This window comes from Mustela erminea, chromosome X, assembly GCF_009829155.1.
Source record: "Mustela erminea isolate mMusErm1 chromosome X, mMusErm1.Pri, whole genome shotgun sequence".
Lineage (NCBI taxonomy): Eukaryota > Metazoa > Chordata > Mammalia > Carnivora > Mustelidae > Mustela > Mustela erminea.
Genome location: NC_045635.1, coordinates 88,185,104 through 88,209,217, shown reverse-complemented (window position 1 = coordinate 88,209,217; position 24,114 = coordinate 88,185,104). Strand labels below are relative to the sequence as shown.

General features: G+C 36.4%; 1 protein-coding gene across 13 annotated transcripts in view; it reads right to left on the bottom strand.

Annotated features, from left to right (window-relative positions):
- Positions 1-22,628, bottom strand: part of PWWP3B (PWWP domain containing 3B) — a 30,233-nt gene extending 7,605 nt beyond the window's left edge. Inside the window, exons 1-5 of one of the 13 annotated variants that reach the window (XR_004282482.1) lie at positions 22,466-22,627; positions 19,606-19,791; positions 15,263-15,438; positions 14,439-14,537; positions 12,949-13,069 (exon numbers count right to left, since the gene is read on the bottom strand). The gene's annotated coding sequence lies outside the window, so the exon portion shown is untranslated. Of the gene's footprint in view, positions 1-12,892; positions 13,075-14,438; positions 14,538-15,262; positions 15,439-19,605; positions 19,792-21,098; positions 21,120-22,465 lie in introns of those variants that run through there. The other 12 variants (XR_004282481.1, XR_004282483.1, XR_004282484.1 and 9 more) reach the window with 12 other exon arrangements.
- Positions 22,629-24,114: the final 1,486 nt, after the last annotated feature.

Genomic DNA, 24,114 nt, shown 5'->3' with positions numbered 1-24,114 from the left:
TTTTAGGGGTAGGGCTAGCAAACATCACTGCTGGTCACAATCAACTAGATAACCCAGCCATAGAGGCCAGGGAAAGAAGTCTCACTGTGACCCAGGAGAAAAATGAAACAGAGTTTGGTGACTCCCATAGCATTCTCTCTGCCACAAGTTTTCCCTTTCAATCTTTTATAGATTTCCTTTGTTTGTAAAAAAAAAAAATTTTTTTTACAACCATGTATCATAGTTACAATGACTGGGACAGAAACTTTTAGTTTCTCATGCTAAGTCTACTGTTTGCATTCATCCTCATTTGCAGAACCCCAGTTGCATTCAGGATGCAGTGTAAACTCTTAAAATATTACTTTTCCAAGATTCCCTTACTATATAAGCTACTGTCAAATGACAAAATTTCTTGCCAAAGAATGTATGGAGAAATATTTGTAAAGGTTCTAGAGAAGGTACCTCCAAATGCAGTAAAGAGTCAACTAAGGCTTTTTTCATGTTCCCGCTTTCTCTTGCTTCCCCCTTAGGAGCTGACCATGATAGAATTCAAATAGTCATTCTGGACCCAATTACTTAGAAAAAGAATGCAACTCACTAGGGATGGAAGATCCTGAACCCCTGAATAATGGGGCCAGCTCCTTGCAAACACTTTAACTCAGTGACAAAATAAACTCCATCTTATCTAAGTCACTGTTTTCCAGTCTCTCTTTCTAGTAGTAGAACAAAATAGTGGATCTTGCAATCATTAACAAAAGTAGTATCATTTGTATTACAGAACTAATCTTTTCAAAGCTTTCAAAGTATTACTATATAATTTAAAGAGGATTATCAGGTCAACGTAAATATGTCTTTATTTAAATAAAGATATATATTCAGTTATATATTTTATAATGAAATATTTCTTATTCTGTCTTCTCATTTCACATGTTTGGAAAAAGAAACAAATGCAAATAAAGTACAGACATTACATCAAAACCCTAATTTCTTTCATTTGTCTATTTTCTATATTGCACATATATCAGGAAATACTAATTTACTATTTTCCAAACAAAATGCAAAGGAGAAAAAAAAATTCCTTGGATTATATTTTTTATTTCACTGTTCTGTAGAAATAAGAGGAGAAGGATGATAACCAATAATAATAAAGCCTGTTATTACTACTATTATAATGAAGATAGATACTAATTATAGATCTAATAGTATCTAAACCTGTTCTTAACACTTGACACATTATCTCATTTAATAATTAGATAGTTATTTCATGGACGAGAGTCCTGTAACCAATTCATTTTTGCCTAAGAACAGTAGTATTATTCATAATAATGACAAAGATTGTAGAAGCCAAAAGTGTTTCTAATCATGTGCCATATGCTCTGTCAGGATCTCTGTATACACCATCTCCGTTGATCCATGAACTCTTGTTAAGTGGGTATTATGAGTATTCCCATTTCAGAGGTAAGGCTTTAGAGGTTAATGGACATTTACCAGCATATCTAGAGAGCATGTGGTGCACAGAACGTTAATCCAGGTACTTTGACTTCAGAATCCATGCTCTTAATCACTAAGATACACTGTACCTACCTCACTGCAAATAAAAACTGTCTGTAAATGTGCCTGGATGAATAGGTGAGTTAATTAATGAATTTGAAATGGTTATGTAATGGGAATCATGGAACTTAAAATTCCATACCTGGTTCTGCATCTAATTTAACATAAAATTATCTTATACAACCTAATATAATCATAAGAATGATTACCATCATGTTTGCTGAAGTCTATTGATTAGAAACAAGTCACAGGATCTATCCACACTTCTCAAGAGGGGGAATTACAGAAGGAGGTGAGCCACCTTGGTTGTGTCTGCCACAATACTGTATGATTCCATTTATAGACATTTTCAAAAAGAGAAAAGTATAGTGATGACCATATGATCATTGACTGTCAGGAATTACAGATGGGGGAGGGTGTGGCAATATACAAGAACAGCACAGAAAGTTGTGGGGTGATGAAACTCTTCTGTATTCTGACGGTGGTACTCATTATATGAATGAATCTATACATGTGTAAAATCCAAAGAAGTGTATACAAAGAAGTCATGTATTACATAGGATACTATAAAATGATTTTAACTAATAATAATTTTAAAAAATAAATTTAACTAGAAACATTTCATAAACATTATATAAAAATCCATTTATGAATATGCTTTAGAAACTATCTGCTTCTTTCTAAAGCATATTTAATAACAAAGAAAACAAAAATAACCCATACATAACATTATTAGAAAGTACCACTTCCACTTCCACTTAGGATATGAAAAAGCATAAGAGAATGTCACCCATAAATAAACAATGATAAAAATCTAGATAATCTACAAAATTGTAACATTCCTTGAGCCCATCAGAGAACTCTGGTAAACTGACTTACAGAGGGTGACAAGCCCCATTAAAGGACACATGTACTGCTTTACTTTTGGCAAAGCATGGGGCAGAGATGGCTGTCATGCAAGCAGGTAAAAAGAAATCAGCTGAAATTTTAATGAATTCTTAAATTCTTAATGGGCTAGTATAGTTTGGAATACCTGGCATCCCAGATACTTATACACTCACTCACTGCCAAGTTCTTTTTCAGTCCTTAACCAGAAACACATAACTAGGGCCAAAGCAGGAGATCAAAAAGAGCCCATATCAGTGGTTGAGGTAGGTAGAGGGCAAAAAGCTATTGCTGGCAGACAGACACACAGCACCATACACTTATCCAAACCCTTCAATTATGAAAAGCAAAAGCCTTAAGTCACCAGAAGAGAAGCAAGAAACCTTTCCCTCCTGGGTACAGGTAAAAAGCCACTGCTTCTGGGGGAAGAGTAGAAGCAAAACCCACATATCCAGGAAGGGAGAGACAGGAAACCTTCCTATCCCCAGGACAAAAGCAAAGATCCTTTGCTGCTGGATGGGTAGGGGGTGAAGGAGAAGTAAAAAACTTCTGCCCCACGCCCCATGCTAGAAGACCTCAAAAGAAATTTGGGGTAGCAATTCTCATATCAGACAAATTAGATTTTAAGCTAAAGACTGTAATTCGAAATACAGAAAGACACTATATCCTTCTTAAAGGGTCTATCCAACAAGAAGATCTAACACTTGTAAATGTCTATGCCCCCAACATGGGAGCAGTCAACTACATAAGCCAACTGTTAACAAAAATAAAGAGACATACTGATAAGAATACATTAATAGTAGGAGACTTCATCATGCCACTCTCAGCAATAGATCAACTAAGCAGAAAATCAACAAAGAAACAAGAGTTTTGAATGACACACTGCACCAGATGGACCTAATAGAAATATATAGAACATTCCACCCTCAAACAACAGAACACTCATTCTTCTCATGAGCAAATGAAACTTTCTCCAGAACAGACCACATACTGGGTCACAAATCAGTTCTCAACTGATACCAAAAGATTGAAATTATTCCCTGCATATTCTCAGACTACAATGTTTTGAAACTGGAACTCAATCACAAGAAAAAGTTTGGAAGAAATTCAAACACTTGGAAGCTGAAGACCATCCTGCTCAAGAATGTTTGGGTCAACCAGGAAATCAAAGAAGAACTTAAATAATTCGTAGACACCAATGAGAATGAAGACACATCAGTTCAAAACCTATGGGATACAGCAAAGGTGATCCTAAGAGGAAAATACATAGCCATCCAAGCCTCACTCAAAGAAAGAAAGAAAGAAAGAAAGAAAGAAAGAAAGAAAGAAAGAAAGAAAGAAAGATTTTGAATACACAAACTCTCTTTACACCTTAAAGATCTGGAAAATCAACAAATTAAACCTAATCCATGGATGAGAAGGGAAATAATTAAGATTAGAGCAGAGATCAATGAATTAGAAACCAGAAATACAGTAGAAATCATCAACTAAACTAGAAGCTGGTTCTTTGAAAGAAGTAATAAGATTGATAAACCACTGGCCAGACTTACCCAAAAGAAAAGAGAAAGGACCCATGTTGATGAAATTATGGAAGAAAGGGGAGAGATCAATACCAACACCAAGAAAATAAAAACAATTTTCAGAAATTATTATTGACAGCTATATGCCAATAAATTAAGCAACCTGGAAGAAATGGATACATTCCTGAAAACCTATAAACTACCAAGACTGAAACAAGAAGAAACTGATGATGTGAATAAACCAATAACCAGTAATGAGATTGAAGCAGTGATCAAAGATCTCCCAAAACACAACAGCCCAGGACCTGATGGATTCCCTGGGGAATTCTACCAAACATTCAAAGAAGAAATAATACCTGTTCTCCTGAAGCTGTTTCAAAAAATAGAATCAGAAGGAAAACCTCCAGACTCTTTTTATGAGGACAGCATTATCTTGATCCCAAAACCAGATAAAGACACCACCATAAAGGAGAATTTCAGACCAATATCCCTGATGAATATGGATGCCAAGATTCTCAACAAGATCCTAGCTAACAGGATTCAACAGTACATTAAAAGGATTATCCACCACAACCACAACCAGGTGGGATTTATCCCTGGGATGCAAGGTTGGTTCAACATTTGCAAATCAATCAATGTGATAGAACACATAAGTAGGAGGAGACAAGAATCACATGGTCCCCTCAATTGCTGCAAAAAAAGCATTTGACAAAATACAGCATCTTTTCCTAATTAAAACTCTTCACAATATGTGGATAGAGGGAACATTCCTCAATTTCATAAAATCCATCTAAGAAAGACCCTGAGCAAATATAATTCTGAATGGGGAAAAGCTGAGAGCCTTTCCCTTAAGATCAGGAACATGACAAGGATGCCCACTCTTGACACTATTGTTCAACATAGTACTAGAAGGTCTAGCAACAGCAATCAGGGAACAAAAGAAATAAAAGGTATTCGAATTGTCAAGGAAGAGGTCAAACTCTCTCTCTTTGCAAATGACACAATACTTTATATGGAAAACCCAGAAGACTCTAACCCCAAATGGTTAGAACTCATACAGCAATTCAGAAATGTGACAGGATACAAAATCAGTGCACAGAAATAAGCTGTTTTCTTATATATCAACAATGTAACTGTACAAAGAGAGATTAGAGAATCAATCCCATTTACAATAGCACCAAAAACCATAAGATACCTTGGAATAAACCTAGCCAAAGGATCTATATTCTAGGAACTACAGAACACTCATGAAAGAAATTGAAGAAGACACAAAAAGGTGGGGAAACATTTCATGCTCATGGATTGGAAGAATAAACGCTGTTAAAATGTCTGTGTTGCCCAGAGTAATCTATACTTTCAATGCCATCCTGATGAAAATACCAATGACATTTCTCAAAGTGCTGAAACAATCCTAAAATTTTTATGGAACCAGAAAAGACCCTGAACCACCAAGGAAATGTTAAAAACAACAATGACAACAACAACAACAACAACAACGCTGGGGGTATCTGTTGCTTAATTTCAAGTTCTATTACCAAGCTGTGATCATCAAGACAGCATGGTACTGGCACAAAAACAGACACATAGACCAATGGAACAGAATAGAAAGCCCAGACATGGACCCCCAACTCTACTGTCAAATAATCTTCAACAAAGCAGGAAAAAATATCCAATGGAAAAAAAGAAAGTCTCTTCAGTAAATGGTGCTTGGAAAATTGGACAGCTATATACAGAGGAGTGAAACTCGATCATTCCCTCACACCACACACAAAGATAAACTCAAAATGGATGAAAGACCTCAATGTGAGACTGGAATCCATCAAAACCCTAGAGGAGAACATAGGCAGTAGCCTCTTTGACATCAGCCACAGCAATTTCCTTCAAGACATGTCTCCAAAGGCAAGGGAAACAAAAACAAAAATGAAACTTTGGGGACTTCATCAAGATAAAAAGCTTCTGCACAGCAAAGGAAATAGTCAACAAAACAAAGAGGCAACCCACGGAATGGGGGAAGATATTTGTGAATGATACTGTAGATAAAGTGCTGATAGCCAAGATCTATAAAGAACTTCTCAATCTCAACACCCAAAAAACAAATAATCAAGTCAAGAAATGGGCAGAAGACATGAACAGACACTTCAGTGAAAACATACAAATGGCCAACAGACACATGAAAAAATGTTCAACATCATTAGCCACCAGGGAAATTTAAATCAAAACCACATTGAGATACCACCTTATACATGTCAGAATGGTAAAAAAATTGACAAAGCAAGAAACAATAAGGGTTGAAGAGGTTGTGGAGAAAGGGGAACCCTCTTACACTCTTGGTAGGAATGCAAGTTGGTACAGCCACTTCTGAAAACATTGTGGAGGATCCTCAAAAAGTTAAAAATAGAGCTACCCTATGACACAGCAATTGCACTACTGGGTATTTACCCAAAAGATACAGATGTAGTGAAAAGAAGGGCCACATGTACCCCAATGTCCATAGCAGCAATGTCCACAATAGCCCAACTATGGAAAGATCTGAGATGCCCATCAACAGACAAATGGATAAAGAAGATGTGGTCCATACACACAATGGAATATTATTCAGCCATCAGAAAGGATGAATACCCAACCTTTGCATCAACATGGATGGGACTAAGGAGATTATGCTAAGTGAAATAAGTCAAGTACAGAAAGTCAATTATCATATAGTTTCACTTACTTGTGGAACACAAAGGAATAGCACAGAGGACATTAGGAGAAGGAAGGGAAAAATGAAGGGGGAGAAATCAGAGTGGGAATGAACCATGAAAGACTATGGACTCCAAGAAACAAACTGAGGGTTTTAGAGGGTAGGGGGTAGGGGGATGGGTGAGCCCAGTGATGGGTATTAAGGAGGGCACATATTGCATGGAGCACCAGGTGTTATACGGAAACAATGAAGCGTGGAACACTACATCCAAAACTAATAACATACTGTATGGTGACTAACAAAACATAATAACATAAATTAAAAACAAAACAAAACAAAACCTCTGCCCCTGAGGTGGGGTACGAAACCCTTAGTTAGGTTCAGGGTCCTACATGAATAAAAGCAGGGGTCAGCTACTGATGAGGAAGGGGCAAGAATATATCTCTTGCCAAAAACCAACTCCAGGTACAAATCAGAGGTTAGCTAATAATAAAAAATTTAGCTAATAAGCTAAAATAATGTACCCTATGCAAGAGAGATGACAATAGTGAAAAAAGGTAAAGTAAAAAAAGAAGGATACAATCTACAATATATTTTGATATCAGCATTAACCTGATACCAAAACTAGAAAAAGAACCATAACAAGTAAACTGCAGATCAATGTCTCTCATAAACAAACAAATGGATCCAATGATATTAGTTAGGTATAGAAATGATGCAGAAAATTATCTAGAAAAAGGCCAATTATATGGAAAAAGGATACTATATCATGACCACATGAAATTTATCCTGGGAATGTAAAGATAGTTATACATTTGCAAATCAATGTAATTTACCATATCCGTATTACAGACCAAAGGGGGAAAAGAAGAACATCTCAACTGATGCAGAAAAAGCATCTTATGTAATGCTATAGGCACTCATGATAAAAAAGCTCGAAAAACTGGGAATTAAAAGGATCTTTCTCAATATGATCAAGGATATCTATTAAAAAGCCTGAAGTTAACATCATACTTAATGATGATATATGGAAAGTTCTTCCCCTAACATCACGAACAAGGAAAGGATGTATACTCTCACCAATACTATTCAACACTATATTGGAGATACTAGCCAATACAGTAATGCCTGAAAAGTAATTTAAGGGCATACATATTGGAAAGGAAGACACAAAACTGTCTTTATTTGCAGACATGATGATCCATGTAGACAACTCCCCCCAAAAGCTATTAGACCTAATAAGGTAGTTTATCAGTATCAGCAGATGTAAGGTCAATATAAAACAATTTATTTCTTTTTAAAAAAGATTTTATTTATTTATTTATTTGACAGACAAAGATCACAAGCAGGCAGAGAGAGAGAGGAGGGAGCAGGCTTCCCATTGAGCAGAGAACCCGATGCGGGGCTCGATCCCAGGGCCCTGGGATCATGACCTGAGCCAAAGGCAGAGGCTTTAACCTACTGAGCCACCCAGGTGCCCCAATTTATTTCTATATAGTGACATTTGGAAGTTTTTTTTTTAAGATTTTATTTATTTATTTGACAGAGAAAGACACAGCGAGAGAGGGAACACAAGCAAGGGGAGTGGGACAGGGAGAAGGAAGCTTGCCGCACAGTAGGGAGAATGATGCAGGGCTGGATCATGACCTGAGCCAAAGGCAGATGCTTAATGACTGAGCCACCCAGCCGCCCCTAAAGTTTGGAAGTTTTATGAAGTACCATTTATAATATCATAAAAAAAAACACTAGGAAATACTAAGGTAAGACAAATCTAACAAATATGTGTACATTTGTATGCTGAAGACCTCAAAAAATTGACGAAAGATATCAAAGAAGACCTAAATAAATGAAGAAATATATCATGTTCACTGACTGACAGATTAACTATTTTTAGGATGTAACTTCCCTCCAAACATATCTGTTGAATCATTGCAATCTCAACCGAAATCTCAGAAGACTTTTTGAAGAAATTGAAAAGATATCTGTACAGTGTACATGGAAAAATAATGGAACTAGAATAGGCAGACCACTTTTGGGATAGAAATACCAAAGTGGAAAATTCATGCTATCTGATTTTAAGACTACAGCTATCAAGAGGGCCTGGGTGGTTCAGTCAGTTAAGTATCTGACTCTTAATTTTGGCTCAGGTTGTGACCTCAGGGTCATGAGATTGAGCCCTGCATCAGGCTCTCCCCTGGGTGTGGAGCCTGCTTAAGATTCTCTCTCCCTCTCCCTCTGCTCTTCCCCTCCCCTAAAAAGTTGACTATAGCATTCAAGTACATTATTAGTTATCAATTATTAATCATTATAGTGTATTATATTATAAAATAGATTATATACTATAAAATAGATGTACAGATAAATAGAACACACATAGACCAGCAAATGTGGTCAATAGATTTTTGACAATGGTAATTAAATGGAGAAATGGTCTTTTCAACAAATAGTGTTGGAAAAATTGGACATTATAAGTAAAAATATTCATCTTGGCCCCTTACCTAAGACCATATAAAAAATTGATGAATTGGACTTGAAAACTTCTCTTAAAAATATAAAATGAAAATCCACAGGAGGTTATATTTGCAAAACACATATCTAATAAAGAACTTTTATCCAGAATATATATCCAGTAATAAGATTAACAACCCAGTAAAAAATGGACCCCCAATTTAAATAGATCATCATCAAAGAAGGTATATGAATATCAAATAAACACACTGAAAGATGCTCAACACTATTAATAATTAAGGATATGTAAGCAAAACCACAGTAAGACATCACTAACACTTTTATAAGAATGGCTTATATTAAAAAGAGAAAAAACCAGGGTGCCTGGGTGGCTCAGTGGGTTAAGCCTCTGCCTTTGGCTCAGGTTGTGATCTCAGGGTCCTGGGATCGAGCCCCACATTGGGGTCTCTGCTCAGTGGGAAGCCTGCTTCTCCTTCTCTCTCTGCCTGCCTCTCTGCCTACTTGTGATCTTTGTCTGTCAAATAAATAAATAAAATCTTTAAAAAAAAAAGAGAGAGAGAGAGAAAACCTGACAGTATCAACTGCTGGCAATGACGCAGAGCTACTAGAATGCATACACCGCTGATGAACATACAAGATCTCAGAGCTACTTTATAAAACAGTATGGCAGTTTCTAATATAGTTGGACATAGGCTTACCAGGTAATCCAGGAATTCCACTCCTGGGTATTTATCCAAGAGAAATAAAAATTTATGAACAGACATAGATCTGTTCTGGAATGTTTATAACAACTTTAATCATAATTACTAAAATTATAAATCTACTTATAAGTAGATACACAAATTGTAGAAAAACGGAGTAACAAAGTACTGATACATACATCAATATGGGTAAACACCAGAAACATCATGCTAAGTGAAAGAAACAAGATGTAAAAAAACTATATATTATATGACTCCATGTATAAGATATTTTGGAAAATAAAAACCTGTAGGGACAAAAATTAGATCAGTGGTCATCAGGAATGAGGGTAAAAAGTACTGACTACAATGCGGCAAGAGGGAACATTTTGGAATTATATCTATAGCCTGATTCTATTGGTTATTACATGACTACAGACCTTTGACAAAACTCATCAAACTATACACCTAAAAGAGTGAATTTAACTCCATGTAAATCATATCTCAATAAACCTGAGCCTTAACAAGGCATTCAAAATCAGAATATAACCAATATAAGAAGTTTGTATTTCACCGTGAGAATGATGGGAATACATACAAGAGTTTGATTTGTACTTTGGGTCACGAATACCAGCATAGATTGTGGGTACCACAAGATATGTATAAAAATATTTTCTGGAGGGTACAAAGAATATGTTAGAAGTTTAATTTTTTAAATATCTTTAATTTTTGCTAACTTATATTTATGAACTCACTTTAAAATACTGGGCAGTTACCTAAGACACATGACTTTTAATGCAGTTATGTATCTCTTTCTATAAATTTATATACTCACTAAATATCCCTTCATTAGAAGTTAGTTAACACAGGATAAATGTCAAGAATCCAGATGACATCAGCACCTTACAGTTTGTGAAACTTATCCTCATTAGCAGAGACTTTAACTACACTGAAGTTTTCACATGCCACTCAACTATGTGAATGGAAGGAAAGGAAGGAGTAGAAGCCTAAGTGTCATAATCTGGATATAGAGATATGGTTAAGAATTACGTCCCCAGTGAGAAAGTAGAAGCCAAGGGGAGATAGTGTGGCTTGAGAATAAACAAATATCAATATCTTTAGTGTATAAGGTTCATATAAAAGAGTAGAAATTGTTCAGTTAGAACACTTGTAAAAACCATGAGGGAGCCATGAGCACTGGTAAAGCAAGGAATTATAGATAATTCATGGATATACAAAATATCGAATGACCCCTAAGGCATAGGCACAAACAAATAACAGAAACTGGTGATAAACAAAGTTAAAATCTTATTATTAATGTTCTTTGGCTGAACGTCAGCCCACCTGAAGAGGAAGAACATCAGAAGAAAGTTTGCTAAGAATGAATATGCCAGGTAAGAAAAAGGCTAGCCAGAGAGTGAATCATGGCCAGAGACAAAAAGATTTCATAATCTCTGGCCAAATGTATGTGAACAGACAGAGAGGGGAAAAAAGGAAAAAGTACCATCAGTGACCTAGAGATCACAAGAAGATAAAACTGCCATGTCTGGAGATTTTGTATTCCCCAGGTAATGCTAATACCTACATAGTGCCAATGGGTGAAGCTGCTAGGAAATTAAGATTCAGAATGATGGAATGGAAAATATATTAAAAGAAATAAAATAAAGTTTGATGAGAATGTCACAACTTCATCATTAGAGCATGTAGTAAACAGAGCTTTACTACAATCTTCTTGGAATTAATAAAAAAAAGGAACTGGTTAAAATCATTTGTAAAAGTTCAGTAACAGTTGAAGTGCGAAGCAAGGAGTAGGTAAGAACATCAGAAAGGCAAAATAAAAGAAGTTCAAAATGAATCACTGCAGATCTGAACATGGGTGTGATTGATTGGTATATCTGGATATAGACTAGAAATCAATCAGTGAACTCTGAATCATTTAGAAAAATCCTTAGGTCATTGGGCTGTGTCTGACTGCCCAGCTAACCACAAAAACTGTGATTTTACAGGCCTCTATTGCCTCAGGGCTACAAATAATTTTTTTGCATTCAGTGCTTAAACATATCCCCCTGAAAACTTGTGAGGAAGGTTAGTAATTGATTTTGAATGGGAGATAAGAAATATTCACATAAATGAGGGAGTAAGAAAATAGTCACTAAAGACAAGGCGAAGAGAAAAGAGAATAAGCAAAAGGATTTCTTCTGTCAAAGGAGAAGGAAGGTGGACAATGAAAATGGAGAAGACATACAAAAAGATGAATATATGCCTGGCAGCAAAGAAATGTGGTTGGGGGAAAATATGTGAAAATTCAATGAATGAGAAGTAATTCTATAATGTCCTACTATGTAATACTTATTATAGCTATTAGATAAAAGAAATGAATGAGGGTGTGTATGGTAGGAGATGGGGGGTGTTGGGGAATGTGTCAGGGAGACCATTTCTATTATTGGATGTTTTGGTACGTTGGGGCCTCTTGAGGTTTATTCTAGGGTAATCTTAGCTTTTTAAAAATGATTTATTTATTTACCTTATATATATAGACAGAGCACACAGCCAGGGTGGAGTCGCAGAGGGAGAGGGAGAGAAGCAGATGCCCGCTGAGCGGAGCCTGATGCAGGGCTTGGTTTCATGACCCAGAGATCACCACCCTAAGTCAATGACCTGAGCTGAAATCAAGAGTTGGATGCTTAACCAACTGAGCCACCCAGGTGCCCCTAGGGTAATCTTAACTTTTTAAAGCTGCCAGTGCTGCCCTATCTACCCAAGGCAATCAGATGTAGATACTGGGGTTTGTGTCTCCTGGATTCAGACAATAGCACAATGACCTCATCAAGAAGATGAGCTTAGAAGTTAGATATTTGGAATGGCTACCATAGCTACCTAGTGACTAGGGTAGTTTTCAAAGATTTCTTGAGAGTCAAGCAGTTGGCAGAAACCTGCAAGTCTTCCATAAGTAGATTTCCATTTATATAATTCCTTTCTAGAAGTTTAAGATAATTCTTTCCTAACACTAGAATATATGATTTAAAATTTAAAATGCTATGGCTCCCGAGCTAGGAAAAAAAAAAATTGTACTGCATATTCTCAACTTGGAACCATGTTCTAACATGAAATGGGAAGAGTCTTACCCAATGTCACGTGGATCGTAGAGGATCTGGTCCTGTGATCTGGCTGTCTTGTCACTCCAGCTGCTTGTCCAGCAGACCCTTCTCCCTGCTCAGTACTTCCGAGGTCACACTGTCTTTCTGGGGCTCAATGGGCATCACATGCAGATTCCCCAGGTCACGTGTATCTTTGATATTAACCTAGACTGTCCCAAAGGAGACAGGGAATCAAATCAATTCAATGGAAAAGGTGGAAAGAAACTTCCCTACCAAAACTTCAGCATGAGGGTCATTCTGAAACACAGGAAATGAGGAAATTTCATCTACAATGTAGATGCCATGTTTATTACCTTTTTGGTTATTATTGAAATGTTATCTGTGATACAGTTGTTATTTGCTTCATGTTGATATCATCTTTATTAGGAAAAGGTGATGTGAGGACAAAAGAGAAGAGAAATAACAATTGCCTTCTGTTTTCTATAGGCCGAATTCTATGTAGTTACTTTAAAAAAATGCTTTCATTTTGAGTTCTCCTATCAGTTCTCATGTGGGGCTCTTTCTTCTGGACACGCAGTTTTCTTCAACGAAGCTATAATCATACCTACGTGCCGTTTCATAGTCTGGTAATACAAAATACATTTCATGTCTTTGTTTGCACACTCCATAAAAATAGTTGCTTGGAGAAAATTTGGAGAGTCTGGCAAGCGCCATCTTGTGACCAGTGCCAGAACTGCACTCTATTACTACCAGAACCTTCTTACGGAAGGGTGGGAACTACATGCTGCCAAGCCAGCAATTTTCTCAGGCTTCTAGAATATACCATGCTCAAATTTAGAGTTTTGTTATGCATTATGCAAAACATTGAATGCTAATGTCTTTACTTCTAATGGGCTGATAAAAATTGCATAGTTACTGAAAATTGAAAAGATGATTTATAAAAAGAAAGTGTAATTCTAGAAAAATAATTAGTATTATTTTTTCCTGAATATTTTTCCATAATCTTTATTTACAAATACGCATGAATGTATATAATTTCAGACCAGCTTTTCACCATGCTCAAGCACATGGTTTGAAAGTTTTTCCATATCAATAAGTATTTTCATTGATTATGAATGATTTTAAATGTAATTTCCCCCCTAATTTGTAACATTTTATCTCAAACTTTTTTCTGCTACTGTTAAAAAATGACTAAATATATATTAAGAATTATTTTTACATAAAGATAGTAAAGACTGTCTTATGCCTCCAACCACACAATCCCATTAGCAGGCAGCCTTATATTTTCTGGTGATTTTGTTAGACATAGAGCATTAAGGCAGTCTTTTATCTTTAAATGACATAATATAGTGCTTGCCATTCTACAATTTCCATTTTCACCTAATACTACTTCTCAGACATTTTTTTTTCAAATCACTACATGTTCATACTTCAACTGTCAGCTATATAGCATTCAATTCTGAGGATGCACCTTGTCACATGATATTTTTAAAACTGCTAACAGAAATAAACCAAACCCCCTGAATAGACTTAAAAGATATAGAAAAATAGTTCTTGCTGACCACAGCCATACCTGTGGTCTGAAAGAATGAGTTGCAAGGAGGACACATGCAGGGCGGTAGCCAACAGAGCAACCAGGCTATGAGCTCGATCAGGTCCAGGAAAATTTCCACTATTGGCAGAAGACAAGAGGGGTATGTTTGCATGTCTGTCGTGTCTGTGAATGTTTATGTGTCTGAAACCAAACAGGTATACTGTTGCAGCGTCACTGTGCTCTTCTCATTATAAAAATAATCATGAAATAAAGCAATTCTAAAAATGCTAATCCAAATAAAAATGTATTTTGAAATCCTCAGTAATCTGAACACTTCAGAGATGCTGACTGTTAACATGGGAGTCTAGTTCTCTTTAAGGAAAATGCATATATTTTACACAAATGTCACTCAACAGCATATCTGAATCCCTCCCACATTCGTTCACATACATTTATATTTGTGTTTGTACTTGTCAATCACTTTTTATGCTTATATTTTTCTATTAGTTACTTTTTGTGTAGAATAATAAATGTTTACATCAAAACATAATACAATCTGTAACAAAAATAGAAACATGGAATGCTATGTAAAAATTAACATGAACAGCTTGCCTCACTGGTCTTAATTTAGAAGCTGTAATCTGATCACCCATTCTCACACTGTGGACTTCATAAAATATTGAGAGAAACTAAATTTTCATGGGATTGATTCTGTCACAGTAACAGCAATTCTCCCCAAACCATATTTATTCCATTCCCACCTCTCCCAGGCAATAACGTCTGTTGTCGTTTTTTTTTTTCCACCATAACACAAAAGCCCGAAGAAATTCCCAGAAAATAACTAGCTTTAAGACAGCCATTACCTTGAAGCTTCTTGTCAGCTGCAGCCTCGTGAAACACGGCCCCTCCCCCAAGACTGGCCCGGCACAGCTCACTTCAAGCTTCTCAGAGAATGCTCCGCCCCCTCCCTGTGATGGGGAAAGTAGGGGGCCTTTCCCTCAATTAGAGGGAGGAGAATCGCCAAGTTAACTGAAATTCACTTAAAGGGGAAAAACGTTCATTTTTAAAAGACTTGAAAGTGAAATGGCAACATGTGTCTCTTTAATTTCCATTCAAACCACAGGGGTAAGGTGATTTCCTGAAAAGACTTAGCAAATCCCTTTATCATAAAATAAAGATCCAGTTACAAATAGCTCTTGCATATTTTTCTTGCCTTTTCTGGCACCTTATTTCTACCAGATTTTAAGACCCAGCTGGTCATTGTCCATTAAAAAGACCTGTTAGATTCTTGTTTCTGATCGCCGTGAATGAATACATTAATTTGTGAAGAATTATATCTCTGTAATTTTATTTCTCTGGCCCTGGGACATGGCATGTCTCATTTATCCTTCAGAATGTTTTCTAGTTTTTTCAAGTACAGTCATTCCTTAGACATAAAACATCAAAATCTTTAAAGAAAAGAGATCTGTATCCGAATATACTGAAATAAAAAAAAAAAACATGGAAAAAACACAAAAAAACAAAGTTGAAAACAGGATGACAAACTTCACAAAACCATTTGCAATTAAAAAAAAAAAAAAAACCTCTCAACTAAAGTAGAGCTTCCAAATTAGTAAGAACAAACAGGAGAATGGAAAAAAATAAGCAAAGGTATAAATAGGCAATTCACAATATTCTTTTTTTTTGAAGATTTTATTGTTTATTTCTGAGAGGGAGAGAGATGTTATGAGAGCAGAAAGGTAAAAGGGAGAAGCAGGCGACCCCGATGTGTAACTTGTTTCTGAGACTCCAGGATTATGATCTGAGCCAAGGCTGGTCGCTTAACCAACTGAGTCACCCAGGAGCTCAGCAATCTACAATGTTCTGTGGGGATAGTTCTACCCTGCTCCTATTTACTTCCTGTGAGCAAGCTCAAGTAATTTAACTACATGTTTCTCTCTCCTTTTTGTGCAGCTGCAAGCCTCTAGGCTGTTGGGTAGATTTGTTTAAATGTGGTGTTATAAGGCTCACTTGATTCTCACAATAATCAATGCCCTGCAACTTATCTTGCCATTGTACAAGAGCTGATATTTTGGCTCCCACCTGCAACTTTATTGGTTTTATATCAATTTGTTCTGTGGAGAAAGGAAAGTGCTATTCAGTGGGGCTTCTCAAAACCCAATCAAAATAAAAATTAAAAGTAAATGATACATTGGGCGCCTGGGTGGCTCAGTGGGTTAAGCCGCTGCCTTCGGCTCAGGTCATGATCTCGGGGTCCTGGGATCGAGTCCCGCATCAGGCTCTCTGCTCAGCAGGAGCCTGCTTCCTCCTCTCTCTCTCTGCCTGCCTCTCTGCCTACTCGTGATCTCTCTCTGTCAAATAAATAAATAAAATCTTTAAAAAAAAATGATACATGAAGGATATTCACCTTCCCTAATAATCAAAGAAACGCAAATGTAAACAGCAATGGGATTTTTCTACCTAATTTCACTTACAAAGACACGAAGAAATAATACAATGGACAGTTGACCAGAAAATGAGGAAATGGGCACTTTGGCTCTTGGGCAAGGTCATGAAGCTGGGAAGAGGGCAAAACAATTAAAGCCAAAGTCTGTTTGACTCCCAAACAAAAGGATGTGTTCTTTCTCCACCAGTATTCACTGCCTCCTGGGCTTGGAATCCCCAGTCTTTGGCTGAACCAGAAATGATGTCATTTACCTTCAGATTGTGAGGAAATTGATAAATGTAACCCCAGAGTGAGCGTTGCTTAATTTCCTGTCAGTTCTGGGGAACACACTGGTGAACTACAACCACCTTCATAACTATCAGACTTATCTATGAACTCTCCATCTTTGACGTATATTCACACATCAACACAAATTTTAAAAAATATTTTTCTGCACTCTGTTTTTGCACTGACCATATCTGCATGATAGCATTCACTTGGTTATGCGGTAGATGACATATCTCTTTTGTGTTGCAGGGCTTGGCAGTATCTTCCCCTGAAGATACAGCTATTCCAGGGCAGGGGCTGAAAAATCAGTCATTTATGTAGAGAAACGCCCCAGTTCATTCCATCCTTATTTACATTTGGCAACTCCTTGTTCTTGTGCTTTTGTTGTTTGCTACTTCTAATTCAATATGAGAAAATTGTTTCTCTATCCTCTTTCACTGAGCTTTTGTGTGCACAATACATTCCATAAAGTAAGACTTAAATTTAGATTTTTAACTTAGAGTGCTATTTCCCAGGAAGTGCTAAAACCTACACAGTGCCAATGGATCTTTCAGGGGGTTAGTTCTCTTAACATAATGTTTTGCTAGGTTAAAAAACACAAGTAACATATAAAATGTAAGTAAATTTGGTGAGACCCCCTACAACCTCATCCATTATCACAGTGAACAAGTAAACACAACTGCTACCTCCTGCTACCTCTGATTATTCAGGCTGGAATAACAGAGCTGCAGTATGACACAGCTCTTCCTGTAATTAGCAAACAAGAGAAAGAAAACTATCTGCACTGGGGACTCTAAAGAAAGAAGAAGCCATCATTCTTCCAGATACACATAACAGCTGGGTCAGAATGGGTCAAAATTATTCAGCTAGCCAATCTGAATAAAGGATGTCAAGTGGTCTTCAGTGAGGAGATACAGATTTCTATTGGCAGAATCCAATGTCTTTCTTTTAAGAATCTGTCATGGAGGCATTATGACAGAGTCATGTTTTTGAAGGGTTTGAACAGGGTTTGAACTGTCTGCAGGCAGACAGTTGTGGGTTTGAGACCTTTATTAGTTCAGCAGAGAGAAATATATCAAATCCTTGACAACTATGCTAAGTTGTCATCTCCCTACACTAGATAGCATAGTTAAGAAAGACACATGAGTCACATCTATCTCTGATACTAACCTAGGTTGTCTAAATATTAAATCATATTTAATGGTACAATAAAAAAGAGTTTATTACCTGTCTAAGTGTGCAGTAAGAGACAGATGAGATAGGAAGTACCGGAAACGGGGCAAAAGAAGTCCAATTTCACCATTGAGAAACTGAATTTTCTCATGCTCCATCAGTGCAGCCAGATAGAGACAAGAAATCAATCAATAGATACACAATATGCTAGGAAAAACCTTATACCACTGATATGGTTTTAGTTGCCTGGTTTTCTAGAAAAGCAGTGTTTTTAAAGAATCCTTAACTCTTATTAGGGCTAGTAAATGGTTCTCACCTGCTATAGCCTCTTATCCTGAAACTTCACAAAAGAGCCTGAATAAAATATGTTCAATGAGTGAAAACTGAATTAGATTAAAACATGGCAGAAAAGAAAAGGGATCAGACACAAAGTTTACTTTGCTAAGAAGAAAGAATGTGGACAATGAGAATGAAGATAAGATAAAAATCAGAAGAATAAATAATATCAGCAGAGGTGAGAGACATGGAACATGTTTTGGGAGAGAGGAACAAAAACAGAGAAGAAAGATTACAATAACAAACCTAATATCCTGCCTTTATTATTTCTATTGTAGTATAAGAAGGGAATGAGTGCAGGAGAGGCTTAGCCAGTGTCAGGGACATTATTTGTGTTCCTGGACAATTTGGACCTTTTGGACTCCACTGGATTATCATGAGGGAATGTGCGGCTTTGCGTTTTCTATACTGCTAGTGCTGTTCCATCTGTCCAAAGCAAACAAAGATCTCATGGACACAGGGGGTAAGATTCAGCACCAACCTCATTAAGAGTATGACTTCAAGAGAGAGACATTCCTGATGGCTGTTGGGAAAGAATTAAATGTGCTAAACCATTATAAGCTACTATTCAAGAGAGTATACAGATGTCTATGTAAGGAGGGTCAGAAGACCTTAAGCAGGTTTTAAAATTATATTTGTAACTATGTTATGTAGTATGTGGTGATGACAACCTAGGTGTCAAGGAATGGAGAGTCAGACCATTGGCTAAAACCTCAGGTAATGCCTGAATAGATTCTTGCACAATTTTCTTCATAGTGTTTAACACAAGAGATTTTTTTTCCCCAAAAGAGAAGCTATGACTCTTAATTACAGAATAGCAAACAAAATAAATTGTACTGCTAATTCACAACCTAACATAATTTTAGTATGAAATGCAGCTTTTAATTCAAAATGCTATGGATACAGCAGGAAGCAAACGCATCACATACCCTAGGTTCTCAACACATTTTCATGAAATAGTTCATGGAATGGGAGGAGCCTTACCCAATGTCACGTGGATCGTAGAGGATCTGGTCCTGTGATCTGGCTGTCTTGATTGTCACTCCAGCTGCTTGTCCAGCAGAGCCTTCTCCCTGCTCAGTACTTCCGAGGTCACACTGCCTTTCTGGGGCTCAATGGGCATCACATGCAGATTCCCTAGGTCACGTGTATCTTTGATATTAACCTAGACTGTCCCAAAGGAGACAGGGAATCAAACCAATTCAATGGAAAAGGTGGAAAGAAACTTCCCTACCAAAACTTCAGCATGAGGGTCATTCTGAAACATAGGAAATGAGGTGAAATTTCATCTACTATGCAGATGCCATGTTTATCACCCTTTTGGTTATTATTTGAAATGCTCTCTATGATACAGTTGTTATTTGCTTCATGATGAAATGAGCTCTCTCATGAAAAGTATGATCTGGGTACAGGCAAGAAGGGAAATAATAGTTGCTGTCCATCTTCTATATCTAAATCTCTGTAGCTATCTTTTTAAAAATGCAGTCTGTTTGAATTCTTACATCAGTCTTAGTGTGGGTGCTTTTTCTGCACCTATGAAAAATTTCAGCAGAACTGCAATCACACTGTACATACTGTCTCATCACCTGCTAATGAAAAATATGTTTCATTGCTTTGTTTGTCCACTTCATAAAAATGGTTGCATGGAGAAAAGTTAAGACACCGGGCAAGAGCCATCTAATGACTAGAAAGAGAACTGCAGATACCTGGATCCTTAGTGGGGAAGGGTGGGAACTAGTTATCCAGACAGTGGCCTTCTTAGGCTTCCATACTTTTTCATCCTCGATTTAAGAATTGTGTTGGGCAAAAATGGAATAACAATTCCTCATTTTAATGTCTTTATTATAATATCTCCCATACATATTGTATCTCTTCATCTTTTAATTTTTCAAAGAAAACAAACCTCCACAATAATGGTCAAAATATAAGGGTTTTCTCTCCATATTTCTAGATTTTTCCTACAGATATTTATACATATGCATGGTTTTTAAACAAGAACATGCTTGATCGTCTCTCCACATCGATATTTTCCCACATCACTTTTTTGTGAATTACTGTTACAAGAGTTGTCTATATTTCTAAAATTTGATCTCATTTTTAATAAATAGAATTATTCAAGCTTACTATTTTCAAAGTAAGATTTTTAAAATGGAGAAATATGATATACAGAAGACTGAAATGTTCTCTTTCTCCAACAATACCTATATCCCAATTAATAAGGTAGCATGCATATTTCCAGATTTTTCTGGCATATAATGTATTAATATAATAAAGGTCATTCTGCAATTTATTTTTGGAATATACCATGGACATCTTTTTTTATTATTATTTAGCTCATTGTATTAGCTTATTCTTTTTACAGTTGCATAGTATTCAACATTATGGATGCACTATCCTATGTGACTATTCTATAATATGTTTTAAACATTAATTTTTTGAATTATTTCTCAAGAATACATCAAAATACAAATACATACCTTCTACTTGAACCAAAGTCTGGACAAGAGTCTAAATATCTGGAATTGTAAGAAAAGCCCAAGCAACCAGATAACCAGCCTTCTCAGATCCACCTCCAGGTAAAGACAATGGAGTGTGTGTGGTGTCTATTTAAGTATCTGTAACAAAACAGACTGCTCCCTCTCAGCTCCATTATGTGTTTCCAAAAAACTCTAAAGATATGTAAAGTCCAAAGAAGAAAATATAGACCATCATTAATTCAACCACTGAGTTGTTTACTGCTTACATTTGAGTCTAATTCCTTTGGTTGTTCCCCTCATCATAGATACACTAGGATGTACCATCTGAGATTACATTTATTCACCCATATATTTGAAGATTTTTCCATGTTTATGTATATTTATACATTTTGGGGAAGGTAGGTTTTAAAATTCTCGGGGCGCCTGGGTGGCTCAGTGGGTAAAAGCCTCTGCCTTCGGCTCAGGTCATGATTCCCAGGGTCCTGGGATCGAGCCCCGCATCGGGCTCTCTGCTCTGCAAGGAGCCTGCTTCCCCCCCACCCCCTCTGCCTGCCTCTCTGCCTACTTGTGATCTCTGTCAAATAAATAAATAAAATCTTTAAAAAAAATTCTCTTATTTATGCTGACACAGGTACTACATGCTAAGTGAAATGTGGAAGAAAGAAGTGGAAATTTTCCTCTCTTTTTTCTCCTAGACATCTTTAATTACTAGACATACTGTTTGTTGTGTTTTATTATATTAACATAAGCCCATTTTTCCTTAGCTTAATATTTTTCAGATTTTAGTAAAAATAGGAACACATATTCTTTTGATAGCTAGGTAGGGATGTAAACAAAGACAGTCCTCTGAACTTCCACAAAAAAGCAATTCTTCTAAGGCATTGAGAATCCACTGACAACCAAACTCCTAATTTTCAGAACTATTTAAATCCCCACAGTTATACATTACTATATAAACTCCTTCACAACAGTAAGATTTGTTAGAAACACAATACAATCAAAGTAATATGAAAAGCCAACACCCCAACTAACTTCATTTTTCATTTGGGACTATCACAATCTTTTTTTTCTTTCTAAATAAGAAAGATTTATTTCTCAACATTTGTTTCATCATTTATCCCTTGTTACCACTGCTTTTCATCTGAAACCTAAAATGCACTATTCAGAAGTTAGTTTTGGGCACCTCATGAAGTATTTTTCCCGCAGGTGTAATCTGATCACCACCTCCCCCACTTTCAAAATGTGGACTTTTAAAATATCTGAAGGAATACAAAATTCAGGCATTAATTCCCTCATAGAAACAACGACCCCCACGAAACGACACTTCTTTCTCTCCACTCCAAAGCAGCAGTCCCTTCTTTTCTCACCTTTACTCGAAAGTTTCCAGAAATCACCGAAAATAACTGGCTTTTACGACAGCCATTACCTCCAAGCTTCTCTTCAGGGCGGAAGCCTCCAAGTCTGTATGTAATGCGGCTCCTCCTCCAAGACTGCCCAGGCACAGCTTACATCCAAGCTTCTAGAGAATGCTCCGCCCCTTCTCTGTGATGGAGAAAGCAGGAGGTCCTTCCCTCATTTAGAGGGAGGAGAATCACAAGTTAAACAGCAATACAGTTAACAGAAAGAATTGGGTCCTTTTAAAGAATTTTGAAGCATAATGGCAACATATGTCTGTTCAGTTTCCATTCAAATCCCTAAGGTGGGTGACTTCCTGACAACAAAAAAGAAAAGAAATAGAAGTAGCAAATTTTTTTTCATAAGTAAAGATGCATTAAAATTCTCCACGCTTATTTTTTTTCAGACCTTCTCTTATACTTTGTCTCTGGTAAATTTGAAACCTGCTAGTCAAGCTCCACTATGAAAGAATGCTGCGTCTTGATTGGGATTGTTATGAATGAATACTTTATTTTAGGTAGAATTAATTATTTACAATTTTGTATTTGAATCTGGGGCATAATGTATCTATTTCTTCTTTGATTTAGGTCTAATACTTCTTTCCTTAAGCCATTTCTAAACAAAATCCTGAAACAAAATCTGGTTATACCAAAATTGAAAAAAATATGTGTATCAATAGTAAAATCACAATAAGCCAAAGTAAAAAAAAAAAATCAACCACAAACATAGAAATGTTTTTCAATGCATATGACTGGATAAACAAAAATATCCCTAAGCTGGTTCTTATATTTCAATAAGAAAGAAATGACCACCAGGGTAGAGAAACTGGTATTAGCCATAAGAAATTAGCAATGTTCTTCCTTATCCCCAATATTCATTTTCCTGTGAAGAAAGCATAAATGGTGCACCTTGAAGGTTCTACTTCTAGACTAGAAAGGCCTCTAGGCTGATGGATAGTTTGCTCCAATCTTGGGTTCTGTTAGTTTCATTTCACTCTCATAATGAGCAGTACTTTGCAATTCACTTTCCCCTCTGAATAAAGCTGAATTTTGGTTTCTGAATTTTGGTTTCATCTGCTATTTCATTTATTTTGTTGTTGTTGCAATTTGTTCATTATTTCTAAGATGTGACAATTGTAGGTAGAGACTTACGTATCTTTAACCTCAAAATTATAATAATGCCAAAAAGAATGGGAATACATTACTGGGCAAGCAAGAAAAATTTGTTTAGCCTTAACAGAAGTGGGAGAAAATGCTGGTCAGCTTTTTCTGAGGCTCTTTTAGCATACAAAGCATTTTGATCTCTCCCAGATTAAAGTCCATTTATTTTGGTCTTATAATATCTGATATGATTTCTAACAGCACATTCTCTCAAGAGCTCTAATATAATGTCAGAAACCAATGCTTCTCAATACTGCAATTCTCTAAAAACAGTTTCTGTTCGTGAGAAGTTTTGCAAAATTGCAGAATCAGTTCTGCTGTTTATCAAGGACATAATACTAAGAAACATTGTTTTTTGAAACATGGCAACAATTGACAACAGAGAACTGATAAACTTTGTTATTTAAAATGGGAAGACCTTGAGAAACTGTTATTAAGAATGAAAAGATTCTACTCTGAGG